The sequence below is a fragment of the Lithobates pipiens genome, unplaced genomic scaffold, assembly GCF_037356315.1.
Source record: "Lithobates pipiens isolate NorthernLeopardFrog02 unplaced genomic scaffold, aLitPip1_a1.2 Scaffold_8, whole genome shotgun sequence".
Taxonomy (NCBI): domain Eukaryota; kingdom Metazoa; phylum Chordata; class Amphibia; order Anura; family Ranidae; genus Lithobates; species Lithobates pipiens.
The window spans coordinates 645,601,821-645,613,106 of record NW_027507903.1 but is presented as its reverse complement, the minus strand read 5'-3'; positions in this window follow the sequence as shown (position 1 = coordinate 645,613,106).

The following is an 11,286-nucleotide window of genomic DNA, read 5'->3' as shown; positions in this document are numbered from 1 at the left end:
CTATAAGGCGCACGTAAAAGCCTAAATTTTCTCACAAAATCGACCGTGCGCCTTATAGTCCGGTGCGCCTTATATATATATGGAAATATCCGGTCGTTGCTAGTGCGCCTTATAATCCGGTGCGCCTTATAGTCCGATGCGCCTTATATATGGAAATATCCATTTTATCAGCCGGTCGTTGCTAGTGCGCCTTATAATCCGGTGCGCCTTATAGTCCGAAAAATACGGTAATAGTAAGACTTACCATACCTGCAAAGAAAATACAATAAAACATAGTAAAACTAAAACATTACAGTTCTAAAATACAGTAACAAAAGAGAGAGAACAATAGAGCAGACAATAGAGAGTGAATGTAAGAGAGAGAACAATAGAGAGAAGAACAATAAAACCACAACTATTTTTGGCTTTTTTATTTATTTAATTATTTTAGTGTTTTTTGTTTATTTTTTGCACTTTTATATAAACTGTAAACGTTCCAGATTAGAGTCTCTCAAAATGTGATGGCCATCTCATCTTTTGTGACCCTGTGTTAGTATGCCTAGGACTGTGCAATGCTGTACCCTACGCTAATACTCCACTAGTGTGTAGTAGCATTCAAAACAGTCACCAATGCAAAGACCAGGTTGGTCAGGACAGGAGGGACAATAAAATCGGATGTCATGCCTAAATCTGCACTTTCTACAGACATGACATCTTCTTTGGGGGTTTCTTTGGGTAGGTGTACCAGAGAGGAAATGCGGAGAATGCCTCTCATGCAACCGGCTCACTGCATTTGGATAGACAAATTGGGCCACAGCACCATCTGGAAACAGAAGGGCTGTGATGATCTCTTCCTGGAATTTAAGGAAGGATCCAATTCATCCTGAAGCTTTATATAGCACATAAGCATTCAGCAGAGCCAATTGAAATAAGTATACAGACACTTTTTTGTACCAGCCTCTGGCCTTACGGGCAATTAGGTATGGCGACAACAACTGGTTGTTGAGGTCCACCCCTCCCATGTTAAGGTTATATTCATGGATACAATGGGGTTTCTCCACAATACCAGTCGCCGTAGGAATTTGTACCGTCGTGTCTGCATGAAGGGAGAAAAGAACAAAAACATTCTTATTATCCCTCCACTTCACAGCCAGCAAATTATTACACTTCTAGCAGGCTCTCTCCCCCAGCCTAAGACTGGAATCTACAAGCCGCTGGGTAAGCCCCGGCAATTAGATCGCACGATGCCACATGCACTAATGCCATGATCAAACAAGTGACTAAAAAGTGGCACGCTCGTATAATAATTGTGCATGTACAAGTGATACTCCTTTCTGAATAAGGGTGACACCAAGTCCCACACAATCTTGCCAGCACTTCCTAAGTAGTCACGGCTATACGTGACTATCTCTTCTCTCGTAAACCATAAAACTACATGTATAGCCTGTGGCCCTGTCACAGAGCTTATAAATCTTGACCCCGTATCTGGCATGCTTGCTGGGAAGATACTCATCAATGCAGACAATTTTGTAGAGCCGATCAAATCCAGGGTCACCCCGAGGACGACAGAGTTCATTATCATTGAAGTGCATGAACCACAAGATCTGCATGTACCATGTCCTGGTCATGTCGAGGGATAGGCCCAGAAAGGTCTTCAATTTGGAAACTTTAATTGGTTTCCATTGTCTGCCAAGGGTCAGTTGGGGATTAGCGGTGATGAATTGACCAGCATACAAATTGCTTTGGTCCACGATAGATCTACAGAGATCTTCTGTGAAAAACAGCGAATAAAAATCAAGTGACATAAAATCAACTGTTTCCACCTGAATTCCGGGTTGGCCAGTAAATGGAGGAAGTACGGGTGCTGCAGAAGTGGCCAATTAGGATTGGCGATTGCAGCAGGAAGGGCACTATGGGCCTGTGTTTGTCTTCTTGGTGGCAGCGGGGCACTACTCATGCTTGCCACCTCACCAGCTTGAACTGCACTTATGGGACTCACCACGTGATACTGCAGTGCTGGATGTATGACCAGGATGTACTAGGCCATTGGTGCTTTCCAGTTCACCAGAAGGATAAGCGGCACTAGTACTGGGTCTCTACTCCATACGAGAGCCCTGCAGTTCTTGCAGCTCAAAGACAGCAGAAGAAGATCGGGGACTGGTATGCCTGACCTTGGCAGGGACCACAACTCCATCATCAGAGCTATCTGTCAGGGTGCCGCTGCTGTCTACAGGTTCGTATTCTTAGCCTGAATCTGACAGATGAGGGACTTCCTCTTCACTATCTGTCATGCTCAGAAACGTGTAGGCCTCTTCAATAGTGTACCTTCGATTTGTCAGTTTGGTCTCTAAATTTACTGGTACAGTAGTGAGACTCACAGGTAAAAAAGCTCCTGACTGTTAGCGACTGATTCAAACGCTACCAAAAAACCTGTTAGCATTCGCAGGGATCAGGCCTGACTATGCAAACGCTGCAGTTATGTGTTTTGTAAGTGACAGTGATCGACTGATACTGCACTTGGGTGGGCTGGGCTAGGCTGGGTGGGGGGACTAAACACAGGTGCTAGCAGGTATCTGGGCTGATCCCGCTAACACTGCATTTTTGGGAACCCTAAACTGCTGGGAATGCTAGTATAGATCTGATCAGATCAGATATCGATCCGTTCAGACACTATACTACTAAGGGAGGCCTGTATAGTACGTATGTGGGTGTTAGTGGTACTGGCACTAATCTGATGCTGCCTGGCGTGACGCAGACCCTATATGATGCTAAAACCTGACTTTGATCAACCACCGGGTGATCAGGGGAATAAACCTTTATTGAGTAAAATACGGCGGGTGCCCTGACGCTATAAAAACATAACTAGCTAAACTGCATCACCCATGACACTTATACTGTGATCACAAGTGACAGGGTAATCAAGGGGTTAGACATTTACTGGGGGGGTTAGGGGGGTCCCTAGACCTATCTGGGCCTAAGACTAATTACTCTAACATTGCTAAGTGTCACTAATGACACCACTACAGTGATCAAAAAAAATCTGATTGCTGTACTGGGTGACACAGTGACAGGTGGTGAAGGGGTTAACTGGGGGGTGATGGGGGGTAAAATGATGTGCCTATGTGACCTGGTGTCAGTGTAGTGTTGTGTAACTCACTTTTAGATGCTCTCACCTCTCGGTCTGGAATGAAAAGTCTGACATGAGGAGAGATGACATCACTTCCCCTGTCAGTGTTTACAGTTACACGGACAGGGGAAAGATATAATTTGTCAGGAGTGTTCACCAGGTCCAGGCCAGAAATCACTGGCCTGGGCCCAGGGATTGAGCGTTTCCTGATCGAATCTGATCGTCGCGGCCGGGGGGGGCGTGTGCACGTCCCCCAGCCATCCACGTGCGGAACGTATAGCTACGGGATCTAATGCAGTCGGGCCAACCTGCCACAGTATAACTGCGGAGGCTGGTCCGGAACTGGTTAATTGCAAAATAAATGTATAGTTTATACCAGGGGTTGACAAATTTGCTTGGAATCTAGGAGCCAGCTAAAAAAGTTAGGAGCCAGGTCCGTGACGGCGATCTGAACCTGTCCCTGGCCTGACATGGAGACGAGTGAGGGGAAGATAGCGCAGCCCCTCACCTGTCTCCAAGTCATTGCCCATAGCTCTTAGAGGGACATTTTATTTGTTTTATTTTTTTCAAATGACAATTTTTTTTTAACCACTTCAATACCGGGCACTTAAACACCTTCCTGCCCAGACCAATTTTGAGCTTTCAGCGCTGTCGCACTTTGAATGACAATTGCGCGGTCATGCTACACTGTACCCAAATGAAATTTTTATCATTTTTTCCCACAAATAGAGCTTTCTTTTGGTGGTATTTGATCACCTCTACGGTTTTTATTTTTTGCGCTACAAATAAAAAAATACCGAACATTTTGAAAAAAAAAATGTTTTTTTTTGTTTCAGTTTCAAAACTTTGTAAATAAGTATGTTTTCTCCTTCACTGATGGGCACTGATGGGGCTACACTGATGGGCACTGATAAGGTGGCACTGATGGGCACCAATGTGGCACCAATGAAGTGGCACTGATAGGCGGCACGGATGGGCGACACGGATGGGCGACACGGATGGGCGACACGGATGGGCGACACGGACGGACACTGATAGGTGGCACAAATTGGCACAGATAGCTGGCACGGATGGGCGGCACGGATGGGCATGGATAGGCGGCACAGGTGGGCATAGATAGGCAGCACAGGTGGGCATGGATAGGCGGCACAGGTGGGCACGGATAGGCGGCACAGGTGGGCACTCAGGCGGCACAGGTGGGCATGGATAGGCGGCACAGGTGGGCATGGATAGGCGGCACAGGTGGGCATAGATAGGCAGCACAGGTGGGCATGGATAGGCGGCACAGGTGGGCACGGATAGGCGGCACAGGTGGGCACTCAGGCGGCACAGGTGGGCACTCAGGCGGCACAGGTGGGCACTCATAGGTGGCACAGGTGGGCACTCATAGGCGGCATCGGTGTTATAGTAATGGATGCCAATCAGTGCCAAACAATAATGCATGCCAATCAGTGATGCCCATTGTGGCCACTGATTGGCATCCATTATGGGCACTGATTGGCACCCATTGTGCTGACTGGCACCCTGGTGGTCTAGGGAGGATTATGTATTTTTATTACCTTTTCCCTGGTGGTGTCCCTGGTGGTCCAGTGTGGGCATCCTCGGGGGGGCTGTGCTGATAATCGATCAGCACAAACCCCCCCTGTCAGAGGAGCAGCCGATCGGCTCTCCTCTACTCGCGTCTGACAGACGCGAGTGAGGGAAAGCCGATCACCGGCTCTTCCCATTTACACTGTGATCAGCCTTTTTCGGACACGGCTGATCACATGGTAAAGAGTCTCCGTCGGAGACTCTTTACCGAGATCGTAGTTGCCGGGTGTCAGACTGACACCCCGCAACAACGATCGCCGCGATGCGCGCCCCCGGGGGCGCGCAGCGGCTCATAATCCTAATCATGTCATATGACGTCCGGTTAGGATTATGAAACCACTTTGCCGCCGTCAATTTGTAATAGGGCGGGCGGCAAGTGGTTAAATTGCATTTTAGTGTAAATATGAGATGTGAGGTCTCTCTGACCCCAGATCTCATATATAAGAGGACCTGTCATGCTTTTTTCTATTACAAGGGATTTTTACATTCCTTGTAATAGGAATAAAAGTGACACACATTTTTTTTTTTAAAAGAACAGTGAAAAAAATAAAAAATAAAAGTTAAAATAAGAAAAAAATAAAAAATTTTTAATGCGCCCTGCCCGCCAAGCTTGCGTGCAGAAGCGAACGCATATATGAAAGCAATGTTCAAACCACACATGTGAGGTATCGCTGGGATCGGTAGAGTAAGAGCAATAATTCTAGCCCCAGACCTTCTCTGTAACTCAAAACGTGCAACCTGTAGAATTTTTTAAACGTCGCCTATGGAGATTTTAAAGGGTAAAAGTTTGTCGCCATTCCATGAGCGAACGCAATTTTGAAGCATGACATGTTGGGTATCAATTTACTCGGCATAACATTATCTTTCACAATATAAAAAAAAATTGAGCTAACTTTACTGTTGTCTTATTTTTTTTTTATTAAATAAATTATTTTTTCCCCCAAAAAAGTGCGCTTGTAAGTACGCTGTGCAAATATGGTGTGACAGACATTATTGCAACGACCACCATTTTACTCTCTAGGGTGTTAGAATAAAAAAGAAAAAAAAAGTGTGTGTGTATGTATATATGTATATATGTACTGTATATATATATATATATATAATATATATAGTAATATAATGTTTAGGTGTTCTAAGTAAATGGAAGGAGATGCATTAATGGTTGTAATTCCAACGGCCACCACAAGAGGGCGCCAGATTCCAGAAGGAATAGGATCACAGAAGGCCTCAAAGCCGGGGGCTCAATTACCGGCCGCCGGCAGCGCGGCCCGACGCAATCATGCTGGGGGGGTCCACGGAGACAGGATACCCCCAGCTGTGCTGCCCCAGGCGCCAGTCGCTAATTCTAGTCGCCAATGCGACCTGGCGCCCGGGTTTTGTCGAGTCCTGGTTTATACTATAAAAAAATTGCTTCCCCCTGGAGAACATAAGAATTTCTTTGGAACTGGCATAGATGATGAGAATGCCAGCTGTGGGAAACTGTTGAAGAATGGCAAAATGATACCTTTTGAATCCCTGGCGGCTTGACCGGGAGGGCCCCAGATGAATTTCTGGAGGTACAGACAATTACACCACTTTTTTGAGGTACACGGCAGCTCCATGAGAGACATAACATTACTTACACACTTTGAGGACCTATTCATAGCAGACGAGCCTACCACACACATGGTCTCAGACCTTTACCAACTGCTAGGGTCATCGGCCCCGACCTCCAAGCCCACCTTTATCCGTGCCTGGGAGAGGGACTTAGGTCGGACATTTACCGAACCTTAGCTGTCACATCTATATCAGCTTACCCACTCCAGCTCTGCAAATTCTAAAATGCAAGAGACAAATTATAAAATACTGTCATGCTGGTATAGGGTTCCTGCTGACCTGGTACGAATATACCCTGCTGACCCTGAATACTGCTGGGCTGTGGAGGTCGAGGATCCCTACTACACTTGTGGTGGGACTGCCCACTGATCAAACCCTTCTGGAAGGAGGTTAGGGAACAGATTAAGACAGTTCTGGGAATAGAAGTTCCTCTCTCCCCAGTCCATTTCCTCCTGCACATTCTTCCTATGCCAATAAGCCACTATACAAAAAAAAGTACTACCTCACCTGCTCAATGCAGCCAAAAGATTACTTCCTATCTACTGGAGAAAGGCACAGGTACCGGGCAAGGAGGAATGGATACGCAAAGTGAATGAGATCAGAGAAGGCGGAGGAATGGGTTGCCACGTGTAAAGGCAACAGGGATAAACGTGATGCCAGGTGGACCCAATGGACAGATCACTTTTCTGACCCCAACCAGGTCCCTTCTAGTTTAGACGTGGATCTGTTGAAGCCCAGCAGAAACAGCCCTGGGTCTCCGTGATCGTCTCTGTGTACACTCCCCCCTAGACAGGGACGTTGAAAACGAACATTGTATGCCTAGGTTTTGATGATGGATACGACTACCTGACGGCTAGGGGGTCCAGTGCGAACACTGAAGACATTAATGTGCTTAAGGTGAGATCATGTCTTTCCTCTCTTTACCCCCCTTCCCCTACTTTTACTGTTTCCCCATCTCCCTTCTACATCCCCCTACCACCTCCCCCCTTCTTCCATCCATGGAGCCCAGGTTGGGTAGTGTCGGGGTCAGGCCGGACACCCCTTACCAGCTGAGGCAGACACAAGGCAAGAAACAGGCCGGCTGGGAGACATCATAACCAGTTGGCCACTATGCAGTTGGGGGACTGGAACCCTAAGCCTACTACAGTTATCAGGCCGATAAAAGCACAAGATATATGTCCCCTATACAGGAATGACACTTTTCATGTTGTAGCTATGTCTACCCCTATTTCTATTTGTTGTCCTTACCTTTTATTACCAATGAAACAATAACATGTATGTCACTATTCAGCGTATGCCACAAATCTATGTTATGCTGGGACTGAACTAATAAAGTCTATACAATAAAAAAAAATTGCTGTGCGCCGCTAAAGTGTTCGGGTTTGACTCGAAGAAAAGGTGGCAACTCTATGTATTGTGTATGTGTAATGGGAAAAGTGCAGCGCTAGAGATACAAATGTACCCCAGGTATGAACCTAGGGGAAAAGGGGGACCTGCACAATAAGAATTGTCTTGAAATGCGCAGAAGGTTAGTGGAAGTGTTAGGAGTGTTTGTGAAAACACAAGTGTGATGTTATTCAAGGAATGAAACATGTAAACTATTAGCTTTTTCTGCTGGGATAGGCACCCCCGTTTTTGTTCACCTACCTTAGCCAACACTTTTTTTCGGTGGGCTTCAGAAACCAAACTGGAACCTGATGAACTTGACGATATGTAAATCTTGAGATTAACAGCACAGGGGACCTCAATATGGACTTATATGGATAACTAACTACTGAGTACAGACACTGCGGCTATGGACTATACTATTTCATGGATCACCAACACCTTGATATACATTGACACCCCACTTTGGATGTGGAATCACAGATTGGAAATCATCAGCTGGAGATCTGTGGCTATTGCATACAGACGGACAAATTGAATCTCATCCCGCATTGGAGAGATCTCTATGTGACCAGCTATCAGTAAGTAACCGCAACAGCGCCCTATATAAATCTATCACTACAAATTGCCTACAGGATATACCTGCATGTTGTGGGAACCCTGGCATATGGCTATACTGACAGGATCTGTGAGACTGTTCTTATTAGTGTAATAGAGAATATAAATGTAGCGCTAAACTGTGATAATAAATTACAATATCGATCAAATCACTTTAACTGGTTGAGTGAAAAGGTATGTGAAAAACATAACAAAAAACAGTACATTGAATAAATACTAGTGAACCACAATAGTCCAAATAAACAGAAAATGTCCACAAGTGAAATGTCCTAAAATGGAGAACTTTCTCTTGGATCTCAAACTGAAGTGAGGGACATACAGAAATGGTGGATAAATCAAAGATATAGATGGATCAACAGTATATATCTTGAAAATATTCAAAATGTGAAGATGGTTACTCTTACCGCACCAGAGGGACGCACATACCGTACGGCAGTGCGTCTAATGCGTTTATCCCCAGTGATGGAACGTTGCCAGGAGTGACACCGGTGTCACGGCTGTAATTCCAATCCACTCACGGTTGGATGACCGTCCAAAACGGGTGGTTCCAGGTAGGCGGCAAGAAGATCGATCCACACAATGGATAGCAGTGGAAGGAGGACCATCAATACATGAATATGGAGGGAGAAAAAGAAAGAAGGGAGCTCCACATGGCGCAGGTCAACCAAAAAGATTTAATAAGTATAAAATGTCATACAAAAAGCCATGAAAGAGATAAAAAAAGTGATCACAAAAACGTTATAGTCATAAAAGCAATATGGGGAGCCGTATTAGTGTAATATACCTGACTGGTTTGGGATTGGAGTGTCTAGTCATCCATCCAGCTCAATTCAGTGTCTGCTACTGTTTAATTATTCACATGCCGCTATCAAGATAATACAGCAGGATTGTTTGTATATCTGAGGACATATCATATCATCATGAGGAGAACCTTTTTTCTCGCCCTCTTTTTTTTCCTTTTTTGGTTTATAAAAATCTTTTTTTAATGTGGCCTCTTTCCCTGACTGACTGATTGACCTACTGTGGGAATGCCGTGTATCTCAATGATTGGTCATCGTGTATTATTTCAGAAGTGGAATAGTGTGGACTATTTCTGTGGTTACAGAATCACACTGTCCCCTTCAGGAGTAGGGATGAGCTGAACACCCCCCGGTTCGGTTCGCACCAGAACTTTCGAACGGACCCCAAATTCGTACGAACTTTAGAACCCCATTGAAGTCTATGGGACTCGAACGTTCGAAATTAAAAGTGCTAATTTTAACGGCTAATATGCAAGATACTGTCCATATGCAAGATACTGTCCTGCCCCAGGGGACATGGGTCAATGCCTAAAATGTTTTTAAAAATGGCCGTTTTGGCGGGAGCACTGATTTTAATGACGATTAAAGTGAAAAAAAAAGTGAAATATTCCTTTAAATATCGTGCCTGGGGGGTGTCTGTAGTATGCCTGTGAAGTGCCACGTGTTTCCCGTGTTTAGAACAGTCCCTGCACAAAATGACATTAAACGGAAATAACATCATTTAAAACTGCTTGCGGTTTTAATGTTATATCTGGTTCCTGCAATATGATTGAAAATCATTGAGAAAAATGGCATGGGTAGCCCTCCCTGTCCATTACCAGCCCCTTTGGGTCTTGTACGCATATTAAGGGGAACCCCGTACCCATATTAAAAAAAGGAAATGCGTGTGGCCCCCAGGCCCTATATAAAACAGGAGTATACAGGCGGTGCAAACAAGACAGGGACTGTGTAGGTTTGTTGTGTTAAGTTGAATCTGTTTGTAATTTTCAACTGGTACATTTTTAAAGTGTAGCTCCAGTCAAAAAAACAATTTTTAAGCTTTTTGGAAAACATAGGGAAGGGCTATCACTCCTGTATAATTTGTTTTGTCGTACATCTTTTTTCATCTCACTTGCTGTTGTCTCCTTTCGTTTGCAAGTAGGAGATGTTTGTAAGTTGGATGTTTGAAAGTAGGGGCCTGCCCTATATGCTCTGCAGAAATGGTGGAACAAGGTGTTGGTTTTGCCACAACATTGTAAGCCCTCAAAGTAACTCTTGGTGGGCGCTGGAGCGCCCTGCTGTGAACGATTATATCAAGAATTGTAATACATGCCATTGTTGAACAGTGGTAGAAAAATTGACCTTTGGTGGTTGTGGTGCTGGTGCCACAACACTATAAGTCCTCACAGTTACTCTGGGTGGGCACAGGAACGGGCCCTCCTGTGAAATATTATATCAAGAATTGTAATTACATGTCCCTGTTAAATAGGGGCAGAAAAATTGGGCCTTAGGCACTGGTGCTGGTGCCACGACACTGCAACCTCTCCCATATACTCTAGTTTTATTGCAGGAATTAGCCCTGCTGCAAAGCATTGCATCAAAAATTTTAATTAAACGCCCCTGTTAAACAGGGGCAGAAAAATTGGGCCTTAGGCACTGGTGCTGGTGCCAGGACAATGCAACCTCTCCCATATACTCTAGTTTTATTGCAGGAATTAGCCCTGCTGCAAAGCATTGCATCAAAAATTGTAATTAAATGCCCCTGTTAAACAGGGGCAGAAAAATTGGGCCTTAGGCACTGGTGCTGGTGCCACGACACTGCAACCTCTCCCATATACTCTAGTTTTATTGCAGGAATTAGCCCTGCTGCAAAGCATTGCATCAAAAATTGTAATTAAACGCCCCTGTTAAACAGGGGCAGAAAAATTGGGCTGATGGCATCACCCAGAACCAGAAATGTTCTTCCAACATATCAGCGGAGGAGGAAGAGGATAGACAATCAACATAACAGGACAATCACTCAGCATCAGCATAGGCAGCCCTGAAGGGATGTGATATTTCAAAAAAAATTATTCGGTTACATCAGCTTCAGGTGCTTGGTAGCTGTGGGTGATCCAAGACTGATTCATCTTGATGAAGGTCAGTCGATCAACTGATTTGGTGGACCGGCGCACCCTGTGATCGGTAACAAAGCCACCAGCAGCACTGAAG